At 50.2% G+C, this 23,964-nt stretch overlaps 1 long non-coding RNA gene across 1 annotated transcript in view; it reads left to right on the forward strand.

The window, feature by feature from the left end:
- Nucleotides 1–21,539, forward strand: part of LOC110362372 (uncharacterized) — a 63,540-nt gene extending 42,001 nt beyond the window's left edge. Inside the window, exons 3-4 of the long non-coding RNA XR_002419699.2 lie at nucleotides 16,517–16,671; nucleotides 20,171–21,539. This is a non-coding gene — a long non-coding RNA (uncharacterized LOC110362372). The remainder of the gene's footprint in view (nucleotides 1–16,516; nucleotides 16,672–20,170) is intronic.
- The last annotated feature ends 2,425 nt before the right edge of the window (nucleotides 21,540–23,964 follow it).

Consider the following 23,964-nt stretch of genomic DNA (forward strand, 5'->3'; position numbering starts at 1 on the left):
TCTTTCTCATAGGAAGGGGAGAATCTGGAGCCTGTGCTTTAGAATACCATAGATATCTTTACTGTTAAACTCAGCCGTTTGAAGCAGCAGGGTAAAGTCCTGGTTCTGAGAAGATCTTGCAAAAAAAATCCAACAATGCAAACCCAAGAATTTCGCCGTGGTCTGTTCTGCAAAGGCTTCCCCTGAAACGTCTGATGAGCTGCTGCTCGGAGCAGCCGTCGCGCTGTAACGTCGGTGCCAGCCGGGGCTGAGCAGAAGGGGCCCTGACGGGCTGCAGTCGTCCGGAATGTTTGTGCGTCCGGCCAAAACAGCTGAGAATTGATCGGTTTTCTGTTCCAGTTATTAGTAGTTACTCCCGGTTTTATTACCGAGGAGTATGACTTTCCTCTGGAGTGGGTGTCCGGGCTCTGAGGTTTGATTCCTAAACTGAAGCGGCGGTGCGAGTAACTCAGGCAGCAGACGCTGGATGGAGCCCTCCTCTCCGAGGACACCCATGGCACGGAGAGACGGAAACCCGCCCTGGTGAACCCTTCAGGCGTTTTCTCAAGATCTGCTGAATCTAAAAATAGGCTGTGGAAGAGCAGATGTGTGTCGGTGTCCAAGGCACAGACTCGGTGCCACCATGGCAAGGACGGGCCTTTCCTCTGGGCCTGTCTGGCACAGACGGAGGCTCTGTGACTGGGGGAAGTGCCTGGGATGAAAGGGAACGATACAAATAAGTGGATTCCAGCGCCAGTCAGTGCGGGTCTGTCGCCGGGCTCCTGCCCTGCTGGGGAGCTCTCCGGAGCCGAACCCGCGGGAAGGGCCGCGAGCCAGCGGCTCAGAGCCCCGGGCACAGTGACAACGTGCTTTGCAGAGTTCTGGGTGGCGCCTTTTGTGTCTGGATTGTGCTGTGCTTGTGAGGGTGCCTGTGCTGGAAATGCACTTTTGCTTCATCAACCACACTTAACTATTTATAGGTTTGGTTTTTTTAAATTGAAATTATAGAGTAGCTTTGCCAGTACTTACTACACAGAAATAAAGTCAGGACAAAGCCCTTTAAAACTGCAGACATTTTCAGGCCTTTCATTAGTATACTGAGGGTTCAATTCTTAGGAAGAAAAAATAACATTAGAAGCATAAATGTAACGTTTCCTGGTTTTTCAAATGTAAGTAAAGGCATTTTTGAGCATTCCAAGTTTCCCTTTTCTTGCCTGTCCCCGGGGCGGGCAGCGGCAGCGGCAGCGGCTGTCTGTGGTGCGGACGGATTACGGTCAGTCAGCAGGACGGGGCTTTAGCTCGTGCTCTCCTTCCTGGCCAAAGGAGATTAAACCACTCCAGCTGCCTGGGTCGTTTTCATTGGCTTGAGAATGGGTGGATTGTTTTTATTAGGCCCTGATAATTTTAAAAGTAGCCTAATGTGGTTAGTGCTTGTTTCAAACACAGATTGCCTGAATGGCTCACTGCTTGTTGTGCTCTCATTGATTACTAGTGGTTTTAATTTGTTCAGAGGCTTAACATGTAACGTCTTGGTTGTATTATAGCTGGAACACTGCCAACCAATTTTTACTGAATAGTCTCGTCTCGTTACCTGGAGGTACATTCTGTCGTCCCTGGTTTGCGTGGCGGGGAAGCAGCAGGGATCAGCAGGGAGCCGGAGCTGTGTGCGGGTGTCCCCACCTGCCCTGGGTGACGGTTCCCACGCAGTCTGTGTCTGCCCGGCTCAGCTTCGGATCCTGACCTCGTGCTTTGCACATCTCGCTGGCCGAACGGCGCTGTGGAAAGGAGCTGCGTGCGTATGTACGACACTGTGCCAGCTCCAGAGCTCCGTGCTCTTCTCGTGTTTTCTGTTCATGCGTCAGGTTGTGCTCTTCATATCATGTCTGTAAAAGTGCCTGACAAATGTTTGCTTAAACTTCAAAGCCTGTAAAACTGAAAAATATCTGATATGCAGTGACTCTAAGTCAGAATCCTACAATTCACAGGGACTTCTAAAATAGTTTTTTAAAATCTTGTCCCCCTGGTGAACACCTCTCCATGTAGACGTCATCTTCTCTGAACTGAATGAAGACAAGTCACCTCATAGGTTATACCCAGACTGGAAATGGGTGTTCTGATCTGAATTGTCTGACTTATTTGTTCCACCAGCGATTCAGCAAACCTGGAACACGGTGCTTGTTGCTGGGTTTCCCAACAGAGAGCAGCACGTTTGCTGTCCCCTCCCCAGCCTGCCTGCCCTGCCCCGTGTCCCCAGAGCTTGTCCGCGAGCCACCGTCGGAGTTGGTGTCGGAGTTGGTGCTGGAGTTGGTGTCGGAGTTGTAGCTGGAGTTGGTGTCGGAGCCTGTGCCGGAGTTGGTGCTGGAGCCAGTGTCAGAGTTGGTGCTGGAGTTGGTGTCAGAGCCGCTGTCGGAGCTGGGGCCTCAGGCCTGAGCTGTGGCCATTGGGGCTGTTTGTCACTGCGAGGAATCTCAGAGAACATCCCCACAATTGCCGCCCTGTCTGTATTGAGCTCTGGGAGCGTTCCCTCACATCCAGCATTGACAAGAAAACGCCCACGTTGCCTTTGTCCCCTCCAAGCGCTGCCGAGCGTTCTGTGGCGGTGCTGACGGCGAGGGGCACACAAGCGCACTAAGCGTTAGCAGATTTCTGGGCACTGAACCCTTCACTTCTCTCTTCACACTATCTCCCTCCTCCTCAGTTTCTGTGCCTCGCAGAATTTATTTTCGTCTTCTTTTTGTTGAGTACAGATTGTTAGCAGTGTCCCTGGAAAGCAGCTTGGAAAACGTTTAAAAAAATGTAAAAATCCCCATGTATACGAGTATTTTTTACAGTTGTTTATTTAGGATGTAAGTAAAACAAATGGAAGAAGTGGAAAGAAACAGACACGTTTAGAGTCGTGTTCACATCAAGCCCTGTGTAGAGCTGTAGAAATTAATCACAGTATGTGTGAGACCAGTAGTAACCATGAAAATGAGCAATAAAAGGCTATCTCTTTCTCTCACTGAAAAGGATTATCACCGTCCAACAAATGCTCCAATAGCAGCTGTGCCAGGATAACTGTTAGTGAATTAGTTCTTCATTCTCAAGGGCAATATTATTTCCATTAGAACAGTATCAAACAATTGCACTTGATTATCAATTAAGTTGGCATTTCTGGGGATTTTTTTGGGTGTTGACCTAGGCTGTTGCAAACACTATTGGACAAGACGGTATTTTAATGTATCTTTTAACATGCCTTCCTCTCACTTCTTTCACTCTCACTAAAATGATTTTGCACAGTGGGCTCGTGAACACCATTTGAAGAGCGGTGGGTGCTGGCCGGCCCCTGCGGCAGTGTGGTCCGCGGGGTCGGGGGTGCTGCACGGCCCCAGAAGCAGCTCCCAGGCGTCATTCCTGGGATTCCGTGTCCCCACGCAGGACCTGCCGCCAGGCAGCTCCACTGACACGCTCTGGTACCTCTGGCAGTCTCTTCAAACTCATTTCTTTATTAGCCTAAGCACCTTCACATGATTAGATGCTGTTCCCAGCGATTCCATATGCAGCGATGCAGGCTGAGCTGGGAAAACAGATGGACATCACCAACTCTAATGAGCAGGCATTGTCTTTAGAGGAGAAGGAAAATATGGTTTCTTTGATTCTGAAATCATGAAGGGAATGTTAATCAGAATAGTTACCATTTCAGCTAGTCTCCATCAAGATTCAGAGAAAGAAGAAGTAGTACCACAGCAGCACCACGAGTACTGGCCAACATGCCCCCGGGAGCTCGCTCTGCTGGGCAGGACCTCTGTGGGACATAGGAATTATTACTTGTCAGATTTCCTTTCGTTCCTTCAAGTGCATTCCCCGCAGATCAGTGCAGCTGCTGTGCTTGTTGGGACGTTGCTCTAACAAGCCCTTCCCAGTGATCTTGTCTGGCCAAAGCCAAAGAGCAGGGGCAGCGTGCAGCGGGCGGTGTGCCCTCAGCCGGCTGGGCCTGGAGAACTCACCTGCCTGCAGGCCCTCTGCTTTTGTTTTTACTTTTAATTGCTAGATCACTACACCAGGAGCTACCTACCCACGGGACAGCAGGGCGGGAGAGTGCTGCTTCAGGGGGGGCAGGGCAGCTGGAAACGCTCTGTGCACGGGGCAGGAGGGACGGGGGGTCTGTCCCCAGAGCCCCTGGCTCCAGCAGCAGCCACTGGGGGCCGGCTCCTCTCTTCCTCCTGTTCTGCTCCTCTCTTCCTCTTGTTCTGCTCCTCTCTTCCTCCTGTTCTGCTCCTCTCTTCCTCCTGTTCTGCTCCTCTCTTCCTCCTGTTCTGCTCCTCTCTTCCTCCTGTTCTGCTCCTCTCTTCCTCCTGTTCTGCTCCTCTCTTCCTCTTGTTCTGCTTCTCTCTTCTCTTTGCAATCAGCAGGCTCTCTGAGCACCCTTCTCCGGGAACCACAGGAGCCATCGCTTCCTTTGCTGCCGTCGGCTCTCCTGGCTTTTTAAAACGAGAAGAAGTAAGGTTACTGGGGGAGGACATAATGAGAGTTCTCATTTACTGCTGCTTGGTGTGTTTGTCTCCACATCACAATTCCGTCAAGACCTGCCCAACCACTATTTTAATTGTTCTGTGACACTTTAATGCTTGAGCTCAGTCCGTCTCAGTGTTGAACTGAGATCACCTGGGAGGAGTTAGCACAATCCCAGTCTGGTGCTTGGCGCACACTTCAGTGCTGCCGCTGACCGCTCGTTACAGCGCTCATTCTGCTCCCGTTTAAACTGCAACACCGTCATTTTGGCTTTCGTGGCAAACGAAATGAACACTGCAGCCAATCGAGGGGTGTTTTTCAAAGAGTAGACCAAGGACAGGAGCTTGTGATGCACTGTTGTACCTTTTGGAGAGTGGCCAAGCAGAAGATTTAAAACATGTTTTTCTTCTGGGGACCATTCAATTACTACATCAGCTACCACATGAGTAAGAGTAAGCAGCACTTTTCAAGATTGGGAGAATATATAAAGAGCTAAATAAAACCGTCAGTGAATTGAAAGTATATGCAAGGTGAGCCAACAAGAACGGAGAATGAGCAAAGATCTAAACATTCCATCTGGCCAGTGACGATCCAGAGGGACTGCAGCTCTGTCAGGAGAGGGCCGCTGTCAAACAGCTCGGCTCCGAGAAATCACATCGGGTTCAGCGCAGTGCGATTGTTGTTGATCAAATACGCATTTTGCAGTGAAACCATCTGCAATGTGATTTGCGTCTTGCCTGACCAGAATATAATGAGCGTGCAGTAGCATGTTGCAGTACATGAGTTTCTATGCTATTGTTAACAAATTAGGCGATTCTTTTTGTAAAATCAGAAAATAATGGTAGTGCTGCCCATGTCTAAAGTGGGAACATGCAGCAGGTGGCCTGATGTCTGAGCAGAAGGGCGGGAGGCGATGGGACACCCGGCATTGCTGGCATTGCTGGCCGCGGAGTTGCCCGGTCGGGGGAAGGAGGAGCCCCCAGACCCTCCTGCTCAGCCTTTCTAGACCAGGCCTTGGAAAGCTGGACTCAAGTGAACGGCTGAGGATGTCCCGGCAGGTCTGAGGGAGCAGCTGTGCTCCTGTTAGAAGATTCATAAAACCTACAAAAGACCTCATGAATTTCTAAAGACTCCAAAATGAAGAGTGTGCAGAATAACATCTGCTTGTGTTTCCTGAGGTCTGTTGTTGCATCTGCCCTGACAAAGGATCCTGAAGAATGCACATTGTTTGTATGTTTTCTAAACATTGCATGAGACACCATTTCTAGCGGCTCGTTTGAATATCCAGGAATATTCTTTCACATTAATCCCCTCTGCAATCAAACAAGAATTGAGAGGAAAATCTGTTCTTGTTTTAATATTTGAAAAAGCAATCTGCTGAAAATCAAGCAATTACGGTTGCTGGAGGCATTGATGAAGGTGGTTGGGAACCAAACGATTGGTCCCTTTCTGTGATATTCCTTTGCTGTTCCATGAAGCTTTTCCACCTTTGCTCCCGCCAGCGATTGAGGGCAGGGCACAGCACGGGCCTGCGGTGCCTGGGGGGATCTTGTAGGGCTTGGCAGTACCAGGCTGTTTGAGTTCGCAGGGTGGTGAAGAGGTTACAAGGAAGTGTATCGCCTCTTTTTTTTTTCTTCAAAATACTCCAAACAGTAGCAGAGACAATGCTGGTGATCCTGAAAGTAAAATGAACTCCCTGTTACAGGTTTAGCTTGCGAACAAGCATTAGTTCTCCATCGCTCTGCGGGTGCTGCGTGCTGAGCGGGTGGTTTGGGCGCGGGGGCTGCGCTGCCGCTGTGTCCCGCGGGTGCTGCTGCCCGGCAGCTCCGCTCTGCTCGCACAAAGCCAGCGCTGGGTTCCCTGCTGGGCTCTCCTGGCTCCTCTGTCCCATCCCAGCCCATCTGGTGCTGCCGCAGGATCGTGGTAGCGGCCGGCACAGTGACGTGCGGCCCCTGTGTTTTTGTTACTTTGCATTTTCTTTCTCCACTCCATCACCAAGGTTAATGAGCAAGCGAAGGCTTGGTTTAACGTTACACCAACATGGTGTGACATTTTCTACTTGTTTTGTGATCTTTTCTCCTATTTCTCTCTTCTTGAGACTCAAGCTAGTGCTTTATAAAATAAATTCCAACTTACTGGATGTAATTCGTACTGACTACTGTAGGCAGCGGCGCTGGGAATGAGTGCATCGCTGGTTCCCAGCCCTCCCCGCCAGCGCCTGGCCCTGTGGAGCGGAGCGGTGGCTGCTCCCTGCAGGCGCGTTCAGGCGGCGGGCACGGCTTGCTGCCTGCCTGTTTGTCGGGAAGGGAACAGCGCCACGGATTGTCTTCACATTAGCCAGGGTTTTGTTCTTCTCAGAACTGCTGGACGTTGGGATGTTGGAAATTGAGCTTGCACTTGGGAGCTGCAGTTGGAGTCAGTAGGTGCTGTGCTGGCGCTCAGCAGCGCTGCTGGAGCTGAGCGCGCTGGCGCTGCCGGGACTGGTGAAGGAGCCAGGCGCAGTTTTGGTGGGGAGGGAGCAGCCCCAGGCCCCGCGTGGGGAGCAGCAGCGTGCCCCACGGGACCGCGCTGGGTTACGCTGGAGCGGGCTAGGATCGCAAACATGAGCAAGAGAGCAATAATTTTAATGCAATACAGATTAATGATGTTATTTTAATGTTCTTTTTTGAATGTGAATAAATATTATTTCAATATCGTCTCTAAGTTATGCAACAGGCCGTTTTGTCACTTTGAATAATTGGTTATTGAAAAATCTTTTCCATCTGTTTATAATAAAAAGCATCTGTTCAACATCTGCCAGAAGAAAAAAGACTTTGGTGGGAGAGAATCTGTGATTAGGGAGAGCGGTGTCTGTTCGGAGGCCGGGAACCACGGGGGGAACCTGCATCATCTGCATTTTCAGAGTTTAGAAGGAGGCTCGAGCCGGAGCTGGTTCTGGGCCCATTATGCTGTGAATTTCTCCTGATGATATGGGGGAAAAGCTATTTCATTTCCATTTTGAAGGCAAAATTCCCCTATGTGCGGTGGCGACTGGTTGAGATCCTGAGCTGATCCCGTCTGCTGAAATCACTGAGCATCTTCTCTTGGCTGTGGTGTCTTTGGATGGGGCCCTGGGACCGTGATCCTGTCCGCGGAGCTCAGTGCGCATCGCCTTTGATTTCGCTGAACGCTGATGGAGACATTTCATGAACAGTGCATTGAAGCAGCATTTGGGTGTTTCTCTTTTCACATGATCTACGTGAAGAATCTTCATTCCCTGGGTACCGAATGTTATAGGTGGAGAAATGAAGAGTCATTTCCAAATATTTTGTTGGCAGTTTAGGTCTAGCGATTAATGTAAGTTTGGTGACAAATACCATTTTTTCCGTTCTCGTCCCTGTTCTGAAAGAACCATCTCCTTGACTTCTTGGATGTGTTTACAGCCCTACAGCTCTGGCAACTTTCCTGCCACAGGGTCACATTATACGTCCCTGTTATCACTCCTCTCGCTCTCGTCAAATCTCCACGGGCAGTGTAACTGAGAGATCCCGGTGCTGGATTTATTGTCCCTCTGTGAGCCGGAGAGCAATGCCCAAGAGGTTACAAAGGCCGAAGTGCGGTCTGTGTCTCTCTGCTCCACTTGCCCATCGCTCTGCGTTTCCACAAGAAATGAGGTGCTACATCTGCTTTGCAGCTTCGTTTGCGTGATCTCATGATCATCAGTCCCCGGGAGAGAGCACAGCCCAAGAGCGCACGTGCTCTTTACTCGCACAGACTGGACATGACAAATGCTTCTGCATTCTCATGTGTTCTGGGTTTCGCTCAGAAAAACAGAGCCACACAATCCCAATTGTCTGTTGCTTGGCCCGCGTTCAGTGTGAGGAAGACAGACTATATGTTTTCATACTGAGCACATATGCTTTACTGTAGTTAGTCACATGTTGTAAAGCTATTTTTTTACATCATCTTTTACTGTTCCTGTTTAATTTTGGGTTGTCAAAGAAATAGCACTAGACACTGCGCCGATTGATGTCACGGGCCGTTCTGTTGTTAACAGTATTTTACGGCAAATGCCTTCAGGGTACATAGTGCTGTTGGACCCTTTTCCGTAAGGACGGCTGACCCTTTTCACAGTGGCGCAGCGTCGCGCTGAGGATCCGGCAGCTCTGGGGCCCCGCCGGTGGGCGGGCAGGGAGCGCTGAGAGCGCGGCTGGGTCCGCACAGCCCCGCTCACCACGGAACCTCTGCACATCGCGCGGCTCCTCCGTCAGCGTTAATTCTTGCTCAGTTAGGATAATAATTCCACGATGCGCCTGGAAACTAAGATCTACTTAAACTCACAAAGCAAAGTTTTGGTCTGTGTAGTGTAGAATGAAGTCCCAGTCTCTGCCAATGTTCATCCCTCTCAGAGTGATGCTGTGAAAGCTGATGGGCCGAATCATGGTGGCGGTGTCCAGTGTGTCCTCCACGAGAGCAAAATGTGGACACCACAGAGTCCCGCCAGCACCGTTCCCTGGCGGTGGCTCCTGCCTGGGGACCCTGCAGGGAGCAGGGGGGCTGAGCTGTGTGCTTGGAGGAGCATGAGGCCGTGGGGAACGAGGAGCCGTCGAGGGGACGTGGCAGCAAGGCCTCCTTGCTCTTGCCGTCATGCCAGCGATACCGGCCTTGGCTGCTTGTCCTGCAATCTCTCAGGAGCTTGGTTTACCCCTCTCTCTGGCTTGAATGCAGCCCCAACGCTTTCTCCTTGTCGTTAGGGCTTGTTGGTGGGTGCAGCTCCGGGAACCTCACCCGTCCGGTCCCAAGCCCCCGAGCCATCCAGGATAGATCTGCATTTCCATTAATGAGGTCGTTTGTTGTGCTGTGCAGGGGAATTCCCCGCGCTGCTCGGGATGCCGGGTACCCTCTTCACCCCCACCGCCAGGAAGATGTGTCATCTGCTTCCCCGGGGCAGACACCAGGTTCTTGGGAGCACCTACTTATTGCCATGGAGTAATCAGTCAGGCTTTATCAACCAGTGGCTTTGATAGGGCATTTATACGTACATGGCTGTTGAGAACGAGATCTGATGCCCTGGAGTTATAGAAGGAACTGTCGGGGTAATGGGTGAAACTGCCATATTGCTTTGGCCTCAGGGGACTGATTTTGTAAAAGTAAGCAAATGGCGTTATACCTTCCCAGATTGTTTAATGAAGAGTGTGACAAGCTGGTGACAATGGTACGAGCTGCTCCTCCCCCAGGAGTACATTCCTGTTCAGCGAGCTGATCCCGCCGTCCTGCGAGATGGGAAACTCCTCTGCTCCTCTGTTCCTGTCTGCCTGGGGACTTGCTTTACAGTCCACTTGGACTTTGGTTTTTGAATTATATGTGCGCACGTTCCATTTGGAAGTAATAACATTTTGCAAGTTTCCTATTTTTAGTCCTTTTTCATGGTTTTCTGTGGGATGCCTCACCTCCATTAGTAGTAGCTCTTTGGTTTGGCACATTATGGATCCCTGTTAACTGCATTGCTGGAAAGTCCAGCACTGATTGAGGAAAAGGACTTTACATTTTGTTCTGTTAGTTATAGTTCTCATAATCATTTTGGCTAATTGCATCCTAGAGGCTTTATCTTTGTAGGCCAAAATCGCTTTATTAATATTTATTATTTAGACAAATGATTCAGAAGAGCACTGATGTTTCACTTTAATGTAAGGAATAAATCTTGATTCTGCCTGTTGGTAGCTGGAAATGTTAATATTATATGTAGAATAACTTACAAACTTCCCATAGGAAAACTCTGGAAGAGGAGCCGTGTGCCCGCGGGGGCACGTGCAGCCCGTGCACGTAACGTGGGGCAGCAGGGTTTTGTAGATGGAAGCAACAGTATTCGTTCGTCCAGGAGGAACTGGCTGTTCTGCTGCTCTGTGTTGCGCACACCTGTATTACCTGCCTCTCATGGTGTGATGCATTTATGACAAAAATCTACTGCTCGTTTGTGACACAGTTTGTAGTTTCTGACCTCTGCCTGAGGATTAGGCTGTGAATTTAAGCCAGACCATTTAGTTGATGACCTTTGGCTGACAGATCATGGGCTGTTCTTGCGTTTGCTGGGACTGTCATTCACCACTGGATTCTGTTTTGTCCTGATGAAGTGTAGTCTCCCAGCAGCCTGGGTTTGTATCTGCGACATCCCTTCTTGATTTTGCCGTGCTGCCTGCGCTCGCGCTCCCTCCTGGCTGACACGGCTCATTCCCTTCTTGCATCCATTTCAAACCTGGAGAACTGCAGGTCAGACGAGCGCAGAAGAAAGGGAAGGGAAGGGAAGGAAGGGAAAGGGAAAGCCAAAGGGAAAGGGAAGGCAGCTGGCCCGGCTCTCGGCAGCCTGGCCCGGGGGCTGCGGTGCCGTCACAGCCGATGGGCGCGGGCTGGTCCTGGCCAGCTGTGCTGCCCCCACCACACCGGGCGCACAGCTGGCGTGTGTTGCAGTGGCAAACAGCTGTATGGTCGGTCAACAGCTGTCTGGTCGCTGGGGGGGGGGACAGATGTGTCCCAGCACACACCGCATGGAAAATAACACCTGGCTACACTTGGTCATGTAGCATTCGTTTTTAAGGCACTTTCTGTTCCCTTATAGGAACATACTTATCTAACCCCAGATTTAATAACTGTAACTTTCCCCTTGTCAGCTGAAAAAATTTACATCTTCAGTATTCTACAGCAGTGTAAAGGAAAAACTTCTGAACAAAACGAAAAATGAATGAAATGCCTCTTTTTTGTAGACTAGAAAAAAAATGTTATTAAACCCACTTTGTTTCTACTGGTATTTTTTATCCCAGAAGCATTGTCTCAGGAGCCTCTGTGGTTAATGAAAGTTTCATCTTAAATGCTTATGAACAGTTTACAGCTTTTTAGAATACCAGAACAAGTTGGTTTTATTTCCTTTCCTTTCTCAGGTTGGTATTTATGAACTTGGCTTCCCCGTGCTTGGTCCCTAAGGACCCCAGCGCCGTGTCTCTGCGTGCTGAGCCCCGTCGCGGCTGCGGGGCCGCGCGAGTCGGGCGGCCGGGGTGCCCTGTGGGACCCTTGTCCCGACACAGGGCGTTCCAGGGTCCCCAGGGCACCCCAGCTGCCTGGTCCTGACCGCTGGCTCTGTAAGAGTTCTGTGTGCCTGAGGAGCACAGAGCCGGCTCGGGCAGTGCCGCCTGGTCTGTGTGCATGGGGTGACAAGCGTGTCCCCACCACAGCTGGACATGGAGCTTGTCAGCTCCCGAGGCTGGGAAAACAAATGTCGGGGACCGAATGGCTGTGGGGTCCGTTCTGTTTCCTCTCCAGTGCGTGAAGAGCATCTGGCAACCATAGGACATTAATTTTCTGGGTCTGTATTGTTCTTAATTGTACGTGGCATCGTTGCCATATGGTCTGTCTCTGGCACGTGGCTTTAGCAGCCAGGCTATTTCTTATTCTTACTGCAAACAGCAGGACGTGGAGAGCACGGCCAAAAGCAGCGGTCTCAAAGGTGTTAACTCCCTCGGCACTTAACTTGTGAGACTTTCGTTATGAAAGTCTGTAATTAGTTTAAGGCAGTGGGTTCAAATGTTGTGCCTTATTTCTGTACTTAAAGTTAATATGTGTAAGTAAGTTATGATTGCAGTGATACAGACATATGATTTTAAGAATGTTCCCGTTTAGGCTCATTGCAGGGTAGGTACAATGACTTCACGTTATCTGGAGCAACATTTGGATGAGAGATCTGTCATCAGCTGAAATAAACCTGCACATGTCTCAGAGGAAGATGAAAAGCATTTACATATGCCAGCTGGAAAGCATTTGCTGTTTCCTTTTATCCCCCGTCTAACACTGAAAATCCCATAGTGTGCATCTGTGTAGGTCTCATAGTGCTCCAAGTTGCAGGAGGTTTGTGTGGCATTAGGCCGTACTAAGCCATTTAGACAGCCCTGATGTGTCAGTAATCCCGCCCTGAGTTAAGGCTGAGCTGGGCACTCCTGCTCCGTTTGCTTTGCGGGGCTCAGCGGTGGCGTTATTACGCTGCTGTGAATGGAACCTCCTGACCAGGCTGGTGGAAGCTGCTCGGGATTAATCCCACCCCCTGGTCTCGGGCAGCGTCTCGGGATACTGCTGGGAACAGAGGGCGCTCGCTGGGAGGAGCCCGCACAAAGACCTGACTGATGAATCCCGTTTGTCGTACGTGTTGGGCCAGAGCTGCTCTCCTCCCCTGAATGCCCAAAGCCGCGCTGTGTGCAGGGCGGCACGGCGCTGGAGATGGCTTTGCAGGTATCACTGGAGGTTCGGTGCTGCCTGAAGGGCAGATGGAGCCAGTCTGGTTTGCACCAGCCTGTGCCAAACCAGATTAAATCAGAGCTAATGGAAGAGAGGTGGGTGTGCACTCTGTAGGTCCGGATCATTGTGTAAGAGCTGCCCTTGCTTTCTGATTCTGCAGGAATGCAGCCGTTTATTTCAGCAGTCTTGCTGACAGAACAAAGCTGGCCGCCCAGCCCCGCTCCAGATGTCAGCCCTGTTCTTGGCACGCCTGCCGCACCAGGAATCCTCACTTACCGCTTCATCTCCGAGGAGCCTCTTCATGTGCAACACATCTGTTTAATCAGCAGCGAAGTTCTGGCCATGTTTTGACATGAGAAAACTCTTGGTTTTCTTTAGAAGGTTCGTGCAATTCCCGGCTGTCTTCAGCTGCTGATGGCAAAATTATGACAAAAAGAGCTTTCCCACTTCTCCGGGGCTGTAAGTGATAACCTGTCTCTCCAAATGCAAAGACACAGCAGGCCCTGAGCAGCTGCACCTTCATGGAGTGGATCTGCACTTTCATTAACTGCCCGAACAATAAGCGAGTTTAAATGTCCAGAGTATTATTCATTTTTGTCTTCAAAGCTTTGGAAATTCATCTTGTCTTGTAATGTATGGGGAAAATAATGAAAGCAGAAGGATGCTTATTTACAGACATGTACAGTAAGTTGTAGCTAAGTATACATTTAACCTCAACTAAAATATTGGAATAACATATCCCAGGTTCTGCTTAATCATTGAGAATGGAAGGATGAAGTTTCTTGATGCATCAAAAGGAAAGTCTTGTACTGTAGGTCCTTCACTTTGGTCCATTTCGGGAAATGTGTTCGGCAGTGACAACAAAAGGGAACACGCTGCTCCGACTGGTGAAAAGCAGCCGAGGCGGCTCAGATTAACGTTCTAGTGCGACTGAAGAAACTCAGCATGTCTGAATAATTTACTGCAAATTGGCAGCTGGCTGTAGTAAAAGGATTACCGTGAACCAAGGGTAGCAAAGCAACAGCAAGGAAAACTAGTATGGCTTTTCTCATTCCTATTAAAAACTAAGTGAACACCCGTAGCTTCAAAGCTCATGGAATGCCAGGAGCTCTCGAAGCAGGTAGTTGCTCACCAGAGCCCCTCCTCAGTGTCCGTACCTGTCCTGCTGTCCATACCTGTCCTGCTGTCCATACCTGTCCTGCTGTCCATACCTGTCCTGCTGTCCCCGCTGCCTGGGCTTGCTGGGGTGTTCCTTCCTGCCAGGCTGGGCTGGCAGCATCGTGGGGCCCAGGACGGTCACCTCAGCATCATGGGGCCCAGGATGGTCACCCCAGCATCGTGGGGCCCAGGATGATCACCCCTGCATCCTTTGGTCTTCACATCAGCACCGAGCAGCCTCCGTAAATGGAATATGTCAAACTTCAAGCCATTCAGTGTCCAAACCTCTGAGCACGTTGTACTTGGGCTCAGGACTGGTCTTTAATGTACATGTTTGCTCTGGCACCTCTTCTTCGTCCTTCCCATGGCTGGTCCCGTTTCTCTTGGAAGAGCCCACTCCAGATGGGTCTAGGACAGTCTGCGGTATCTTTTAATGAGGTGATCCCCTGGGTTCAAGAGAAGGTGGAGCAGAAGTCCCGCTTTCCCTGCAGCAGGTCCGGCCAAGGACGAGCAGCTGCACAAGTGCTGGTTCCAGCTCCCCCAGCACCAGGGTGATTGCCATCAGGTCCTGAAGCTCTTGGCTTTTCATCCCACTTCCAACTGCAAGAATTGCAGAGGTCACATCGTCTTCATTTAGGGGGACAAGGTTAGTAGTTACAGATGAAATGCGCATGGATGTCAGTGACTGCTTTCCTTGGGCTGCTGATTCTGAATGATTGATTCTGTGTGTCCCGCCGGAGCCACCAGCACCAGCCGTGCAGCGCGGCCAGCCCGGGGTCGGTACAGAAACACCCCTGAGCCGGCCCCGGCGCACGGCGTGCGGGCAGCGCGGCCCGGGGACCGCGGTGCCGCGGCTCTGTCTCCTCCTGAGCTCGACAGGTGGAGCGGTCAGAGCCCCAATAGGAATCGTGTGCCACGTTAGCTGCGCTGCCTCGTTTTACCATTGTATTCATCTCATGCTAGGAATTCCTTGGGGCAGCGTGAGGTGTGTTCTGACTCGGGAAAAAACTGGAAAGTAAATTTGGGATTTGTTTCAAAAGAGCTTGTTTGTTAGGGGTAACAAAAATTACTTACTTTCAGTCGGATTTTCCACTATTTTCATTGTACATGTACAAATTAAAGAAAAATTGAAGTATATTTTCCAGCAGAACAACATTTAGTCTAGTATAATGTGATTATACATTTAGCTTAGTATAATGTCATTATGAAGATGTCACTTTCATTAAAAAGTTAGTAAATAGAGACAATTTAGTATAGCTTGTGGCTTGTCAGGAATCCACTGTGTTGTACTGCTACAGCTTTACGCTCTGTGGAAACTGCGGCTTGTTGCCAAAAAGTGGGAAACATCAAGTCTTATGTGTATTAAAATGCATTTAGCGTTTTAGCTGTTGATAGTCGTGTAACTGCAGTACAAGATCTGCGGTGGGAAGCCAGCTACTCACCCTACAAAGAGCAGTTAGCGTGATGCCGTGCAGGTTTTACTGATCGCGTAGTTCGAAAGCGGGCGTGTGCTTTCCGAGCAGGGAGAGCACTCAGGGTCACCAGCTCCCCCCGTGCTGACAGCAAGAACTCGCCTGGAGAGGGACATGGTGAGGAGCAGCAGCTGTGCTGGGCTCCACAGCAGGATTGCTGGGCTCCATAGGGTTTGCTGGGCTCCACAGGGCTTTGCTGGGCTCCACAGCAGGATTGCTGGGCTCCATAGGGTTTGCTGGGCTCCATAGGATTTGCTGGGCTCCACAGCAGGATTGCTGGGCTCCATAGGGTTTGCTGGGCTCCACAGCAGGATTGCTGGGCTCCATAGGGTTTGCTGGGCTCCACAGCCCGCAGGTTTCACAGGAAAAGCAGCGTTGGCGGGAAGGTCTGACGGGCACATCCGCTGCTCGGGGTTCCTGTGGTAATTACTATTCAGTTTGAATCCAGGCAAGACCACAATTACATGACACAGATGTCCATATCATATCCAAATTTACAGAAGTCTAAAAGTAACATGTGGCATCTGAAACCCCAAAACCCCAAGATTTTTATTTTGAAGTCGCATGTTTGTCACAGATGCGTACGAAATAAATCAGTAGTGAGGTTGAATAAGCAGCTGTACTTGGTTCTTGCTTGATACACCTCAGAAATAAGGGTTTGCTTCCCGCTCTTGTTTTACTGGTATTTGGCCTTTTGGCTTCAGCCTCAGGCTTCGCTCATAACCATTTGTGTTTCCACGTCCTGGCCGCAGCACGGGGATGAGCCCACACAATGCGTCTTCTGCCTTAACACTCGGGTCATTGCAAGAGCTGCACCCCACATTGATTAAAAGGTGAGCTCATATTTTTCAGAGCAAGCTAAAGCATTAGAAGAATGTGATGTGATACTGGTTTTTGTTAATGAACTCTTGGGTCCTTCATTCTCTCTCAGACTAATTTTAGAGTGTTTTCAGTAATAAGAGTCTGGAGTGTGTCCAGACATGTTCTTATATACGGCTCTATCAGAAATGTTTGTAATGTTTCTGACCTATCTGCAGAGCAGTTGCTTTAGCTCAGAGGACAGTAAACAGGTGTATTGGTTAGATGCAGCACTCTTCCTTAGCTGTTATAATACCTGTATTTTATTGTGCCATGTTTATTACTCTCATGATTTCTATCAGGCTGGCTGCAGGAAGGCTCCGTCATGGAGAAGGTGACGAGCTGGGGACGTGCTGTGCGGAGGAATCCTCCCGGCCCAGACGTGTCCTGCCCTGTGCCCGCTGGGAACTCAACCAAGGACGTTTGTCCCCCGTCAGACATCTATCCTGCTTCTCCTGTAAGTACCAGATACAGTCTTCTGATTAATTGGTAACGTGGTTGACAAACCAGAATAGACTGGTCAAAAGACCTGTCACCTAAACAAGATCTCTTGGCTCCTGTTTCTCTTTGGAAAGACACTGTGGTGCTTCTTACTGACAGCGGTAGAAATTGCACTGGCATATATTTCTGGCAGAGATTTTGTATAAAAACCCACCCCCTCAGATTTCACTGGCCATTAGTGACTGTTTTCACCTTAATTCTATATGAACAACAGAGTTTTAGATGATACTCATAGTGTCTATAACCCTTATATTCATGTTTTCTCATACTAGCCTTATTTCTGAAATTTTTGAATTTCCTGATTTATTTGAAAATGGTTTCTATTTAAATACATATGCTTACTGCATTTATTTTAATACTGGGTTTATTTCCTCTTTGGGGGTAAGCTTTAATTTTCACAGAATCATACCAGTTTGTCATAACACTGTCATCATAACATATCTCTAACTGTGGATTTTAATCAAATGCAATTAGAAAACAACTGGTTGAGGATAAATGGCAAGCTATGATGTAACAGGGACTATGAAAGCAGTGAGTTCTAGAAAGAGGGACCATGGGCCAGTCACTAGTTGCCTGAGCATCAAAAGCAATTTGATTTGGTGTTGTCCTGAGTAGCAAGGGCCAGTTTGCCCTCCATTTACTCACATGTGAATCTTTACTACAATAAGATGATGAATACCCTAAAAACTTGTTCACCAGTCAATAGTGAACCGGCTCTGAACCATTTCCGTGGCCCGGCTCTGTACAGCACTCGGGTACCTCCAGCGCAGAGCATCCGCACGCTGCCGTGTGCTGGCTGCAGAACAGCCCCTCTCTGCCGGGGACAGGAGCAGCAGTACCCGCCGGGCAGCTGGGGCTTTCGCTCCCCCAGCACGCTGCGAGTCTCTGAACTCTGCTGATTGTTCCAAGAGTCGTTAAAGGAAAGCTTTCCCCAGTGGAGGTCTGCAGAAAGGAGGCTATCGGAGAAGTCCTGGGCAGCGTTTGTGGTGGTTTGTGTTGGTTTGGGTTGGTTTCCCCGCTGAGCTCTGCAGCGGAGGTGCGGGTGACCGGGGCCGAGCTGCGGCGGCACCGTGCGGGCTTTGTGCCCACAGGACACGCTGCGCTGAGCGTGGCTGTGGGGTCCCTGTGCAAGCTCCCCTGGGCAGCCTCCGCGGGGCTGCTGGGTACCTACAGTGGCTTTCAGACAATAGTGCCATGTGAACGAAACACAGTGCTGCTTGGGAAGCATTTCAAGCCCCTCAGCTCTCCCATGGGCCGTGTCGTGCAATTCTAAAACCCGACATATGTTTCTGTGTTCATCTTTATATAGACTCTTCCTTTTATTGGGAACTTCTCCTGAGAGCGTCTGGTGTCTCCTCTCTGCTCCTTTTCTCCGTTCCCTTTTTGGTCCTTTATCTCTCACCAGCTGGGACAGGAGCAGGACGCTGCGCTGCCGGGGTCCCCAGCCGGGACCCTCCGCAGGTGCTGAGAGCAGCAGCTGTTTTGGGGCAGCAGGGCAGCCAGAACCAGCCCTTGGGTGGGAGGGAGAAGACAGCTGCAGGCTGGTGGGGGGTGGCTGCCAGCTGGGCTGAGGGAGCAGGGCTGCCCAGCCAGCTGTGCCTGCAGCTGTGGGTGGTGAGGGAGGAGACAGGAGGGGTGGGCCAAGCCTAAAGGGTAGTCCTTGCTCTGGTGATAAAGCGTGTCTGGATGCATGGCAGGGGAGCTGGAAGAGGGTAAACTCCCAACGGGTGTGCCAGAGAGCTCAAAACTGCCAGTAAATCTGGGATTGCTGGCAAACTCTTGCAGGGAGAGTGCTGGAGCAGCGCCTTAAACTGGGGCTGAATAAGGACAAGGGTATGGTGGGTTTATAAGTGGGTAAAACTTCTGATGGTTGGACTGAAGGAAAAAGTGTGTGTTGCCCTTAGTCTACAGTACAGATTCAAAGTACTCCCCGTTAGAAAACAGCAAGCCTAATTATATAAAGCTTTATCTGATGCTGACATCAATGGGATCTTTGCAAGAGTTTCAGTGGGCCTGAACCATTAAGTCTTCAGAGGAGGAACATGCAGGGGATTTTCAGGGACTCTTGCTGTTCTCCAGTGTTGTGTTTCCACCGCTCAGTGACTGGTGACTTCGATACTTTATATTTCTGCTAAAGAAAGTGTCTCCTTTGACTTCTCATTAGTTTAGTGCTGGAAGATGGACTGAGCAGAAAGTACTGCAAGAAAGACGAGGCAGGAAACTCCCATTTAATGGTTCTTGCATGTTTAACAAAGTGAACCCTCTGTAGGGGTTATTATGGTGTGAGCAGAGGGTGATTAGTGGTGACTCAGTGTAGGGGAAATAAAAAGTAGCTGTTTGCCACAAGTTCTTCATCATCCTCCAGCCAGAACAAATGGCAATTGCTGTAGTGCCGCTTTGTGGTGAAAACGAGAAACAGATACAAGAAAAATTCTCTTTACGCAGACACAGTCACTGAACAGAGGAGCTGAGGTTGTGAGCCGTGTTTCACAACCCGTCGCCCTCTGCGGCGAGCGGGGCCCCGTGTGCGAGCCGGGGCAGAACAGGCGCAGGCACCTTGGCCAAGGAGGGGACGTTCTCTGCTCTGGTGAACTTTCCGGCCTTCTGAGCCTGAGCACTTCCTTGGCTTCATCCTAATCTAAACCTGACTTTGATCCAAAGATCTTTTACACGGTTCCAGATATTTTTTAGGCTGTACCATGTTCTCAGTTGTAATTGGCTGAAGCTGTTAAAATCTCCAAGCAGGCCCTTGCATCTCGAGCAGGGCTCTGGGAGCCGAGCTGGCCCCGTGCAGCAGGTCCTGCTCCAGACCCGCGCTCTGGGGACGCGCTGTGGAAGATGTGACAGCGCTCGGCTGCGGCTCTTCTTGGTGGCACCGCTGGCAGGAGCAGTTACGGCACACAGGGAAAGCACGGCATTTGCTCTGGGTCCCAAACTAAGAAGCAAAAGCTTTTCAGGTTATTATATTCGTTTGAAACGGAAAAGATGGGCCAGGCTTTGTTCTCCATGCCCGTTGTACCACCTTCTCCTTTCCAGCTTTTACACCAGAAAGTATGTCTTCTGCATCTCCCAAGAGGATGAACTCCCCCATCCCCTGTGGGTGTCGATGCCGCCTGCTGCTGAGCCCACGCGTTCAGGTGCTGCAGCAGAGCGGGCCTTGCGGGGCCACCGAGACATTGCAGGCGGCTTCTAAAACAGTGAAGGAGGAATTCCCTGTTCTCACGGCATTCCTCTGCCTTCAGTGGTTTGATTGCCACTCAAGTCAAGTCTGTCTTTCAGAATAGATACCACATGTGTTGTTCTTTGTTTTATTACATTCTCTTCTTCCAAAGCATTCGCATGCTGTTTTGGGTAGATTCATGGCATTAGTGAGAGAAGTTCAGTGCATCGCCCTCTCCTCATGTCTCTTTCTTGCAGGGTTTCTCTTACCTGCTGATGCTTCTTCTGCCTTACAGCTCTTCAAAACCTGACTAACCCTTTGCCAGCATCCAAAGATCATCAGAGGAGCTGACAAAGGCATCATCACTTCCTTTGCTGTAATCTCCGCCTGGATATGACCTGACTGCCTTCAGCTAAAATTCTGCAAGAGTTGAGAAGGTGACAGATGCAAGAAATGCCACAGAGTTCAGAAGCTTTAGAGAAATAGTTAGTGCTGGAAATTGCAAATAGTATATTAGCATCGCTGAATGTGCTAATAGCTGGGCCGTGCCCTGTACTGTGCCCGGGGCAGCAGGTGGAGTTCAGCGTTTCTGTCCTGAGTGGGCAGAGGGCAGGAACCTGTGCCCCGAACCCGCTCCCTTGGCAGCACTGACCCCGCCGTGCCCGGGGGAGAAATGGGGGTGACAGAGCAAAACCAACTGGATTCAGCGCCCGGTTATTGTTCAAGGTGAGTGAGGAAGCCCACGTCACACTGGGTATTCTGTCTCACCTCTAGTTGTTGTGGAGCATGACTGTGGTACGGCAGGAGGATGGACAGGGAGGAGGCCTGGGTTTGACTGGCGTCTGAAACACAGGTGCACCTGCAGGCACAACTACACACTAAAGCTTCATAGAAAATGTTGTGCCGGGCTAGCAGAGGCACTCGCCTGCCTCAGCCCTCGCCTGCCTCAGCCCTCACCTGCCTCAGCCCTCACCTGCCTCAGCACTCGCCTGCCTCAGCCCTCACCTGCCTCAGCCCTCGCCTGCCTCAGCCCTCACCTGCCTCAGCCCTCACCTGCCTCAGCACTCACCTGCCTCAGCCCTCACCTGCCTCAGCCCTCACCTGCCTCAGCCCTCACCTGCCTCAGCCCTCACCTGCCTCAGCACTCACTGTGCCCAACGCTGAAATAGAACCTAAAATCCCACGCCCGAAACCAGCAGGGAAATGAATGAAACCTTCTGGAGGTGCTCACACGCAGCCCAGTCCACACATGGGCTGTACGGGAGCGCTGGCGGCTCCACAGCTGCTGCAATCACAAGATGAAATCAATCCGGAGCTACAGCTGCAGAAATTCCAGAAATTCCTGCTCGGCTTGCCTGCAATGCAAAGCAGGGTGTGAGCACAGGAGAACCAGCTGAATGCTCATCTCTCTGCTTCCTCCCAAAACCAGTGCTTGCTTTTCCTTAAAGAAAATCTGGTTTACCCTAAATTCATCAGAAAAGAGCAGATAATTGGGTGATACAAACAGTTGTAGCTCCATGGTCGCCAACAAACATTGATTTCTAGGGTAATTTCAGTGCGAAGAACTGCTGCTTGGTGATGGGCAGTGGGGTGGGTGGATAGTCAAGAGTAAGCAGTAAGATACATCATTACCTAGTGATTAAAATGCAGTATTAGTCATTGAATCCAGTCTGCTGGCTCTCATGCTTAATGACTTTCTGAATGTGTGTTCCCTGCCTGCAATTACAACTTCCCTGTTTTTCAAAGGTACCGTTGTTTGCGCCTTTCCAGAACTCTGGCAAAATGTACTTGGCAGTAAATGGTCACGGACTTGTCATGGCTCTTTTGGAGTTCCAGATGTTTTGCTTATTTTCAGGTCACACACACACACACTGTAGTTTAACCACGGAAAAACGGGCGTTTTTTTAACCTGTCATCTTTTAATCACTATCGGTTGGTGGATGACTGGAGAATTTATGAGACACAGCTGCAGCCCTCGGCTCCAGCGACGAGATTATATATAGTGCGGTGCAAAACCGACAGCCCGGCTGCGAACGCCGTGCAGTTGTTGCAGACATGTGCGTTTTTCTGAGGAGCCTATAACACAAACCCCTCTTGGATTTCTGGCACATCACTGGGCCTGTAAGTATTTCTGAGGTTAAAAATAAGATGAACAGCTCTGTCTAGTGGCAATTTCAATAACTGCATCAGAAGGTCCTTATTTCTAACAGAATTCAGCCCATGTGTGTTGAATCAAGTGAGTTTAAAAATAGCCGCTTGGTTTGCTCTTCACCACGGCAAACGTGCCGGTGCTGCTGGCGAGGCCCTGGGGAGACGTGGGGCCACATTCTGCCACCGGCTTTCTGCTCCTTCTTTTAGATGTGCTGCCTTTGTTTCATTTTGACCAAAGCAGTGAGCCCTGAGCCACGTCCGTCTGTCCGTCCTGCCAGCTGGTTGTGAGGCCTGGGTGTTCAAACCCGTCTCACGCTCACACGCTCCCCGTGTGGCCCAGATGGCGGCTTGGTTTGGGTTTTGTGCAAGTCCCGTGATACCTCTGCGTATTTCTCAACAAAACCGCTCAGATGGGTGAGTTGTTGTGGACCCTGCCAGAAACCGGGGGCGGAGGATCCCCCGCCCCACCCGTTAAGCTTTGGAGGGTCCCGTTTCAGCCCAGTGCTGGAGCAAAATACCCAGTTCCAAACTGGACGTGAATATTACCCACTCTGCAGAGAGATATGAGCTGAGACATGTGCAGAGGTTGCAGCCAACAGGTACATTCTCTCTGTGCTGTTTGTTTTATACAGTGAGTAATGCCCATATCTAATGATACTGTGTGTTGTTCATGATAGCCCTTTGAATAGCTTGCTAGCTTTCATTTAACCGCATGATTTTGGTACCATAAAATGCATTAGATGAGATACAAAATGGGAACAAACCCAGACAAATGAGCTGGTGGCTCTTCAGGTGACAGTTTTGATTTCTTTGCCTCCAAGGATGTGTCTGTGAGTTCATCCCAGGCTAATGAGACGCATCCGTAGATGTGCTGCGTGCCGTCTGTGCTAACCCCCGTTCTGTGTAAGAACATGGGAGTGCGCGCTGCTCCAGCCCAACCTTTGCAGAGACGTTGAGCTGCCAGAGAACTGAGATGTTGCCTGTGGCAACTTCAGATGGCGAGAAGAGCAGCAGTTCTTTATTCTGCAGCGTGCTCACAGGGCGTTCTCAGGCTTTCTGTGGCGTGCAGACACCTTTCCTACAGCGCTGGCTGAGATTGTGCCTGTGAACCAATTTTCACGGATTTAGACTGTGTCTCATTTTCCACATTGGTGTGTTGTAATAAAAGACTTGGAGAGCCTGCAAGCTTTAGGTAAAGATATTTTCATTAATAGATTCTTACACACGAGTTAGGAAAACAGTGATCTTGTATAATAAGATGAGTCTTTGAACAAACTGTCTCTGTTCCAGCGTAACTAGTTCAGTGTGATAGGTGATATTTTTTTCCTCTGGTGATCCATTCCTCCACATGGATGATACTGTACTGGTATAAATGGCCATAGGCAAACAGAATTTACTCCTCAGTTGAAAGTGATTCTACTGATACAAGCACTTTCACACCGCTAGGTTGCAGAAATTTTCCCTGAGCTTTATAGTACATGAAATATTCCAACACAGTCGAAGCAGAGAAACCTTTGGTGTGCGCAGAGCCGAGAACTGCACCTGAGAGGCAGCTGTGTGCGGGCTTTGCGGAGGTGTTACGGTGTCTGGCGTTCTGCTGGTCACTGGACTAATTCCAGATAATTTAATCCGTGAGTGCCGGGGCCAGCCCGCTCCTTCATCAGCGTGCAGCTCGGGTTTGTGCGGGCTGGCACAAAGGCAGGTGGCTGCTGTTCCACCTGCTGGAAGATGAAAGGGGACAGTAGACACCTGGTTTGCTGATCACCTGGATAGCCCAAGTTGTTGGATGCAAACAGTGTTGGCTCCGTGCCCTGAGGTTCAGTTACGGGTGTGCGCTGGGCCCGGCCGTCAGTTCAACCCGTCTGTGCTGCAGCAGAGGTGACGGGGCTGCGGGTTCCGCGGTGCAGGAGCCACCTCTGAGCATTGCACAGATACTGT

The sequence above is a fragment of the Columba livia genome, chromosome 9 (assembly GCF_036013475.1).
Source record: "Columba livia isolate bColLiv1 breed racing homer chromosome 9, bColLiv1.pat.W.v2, whole genome shotgun sequence".
Taxonomy (NCBI): domain Eukaryota; kingdom Metazoa; phylum Chordata; class Aves; order Columbiformes; family Columbidae; genus Columba; species Columba livia.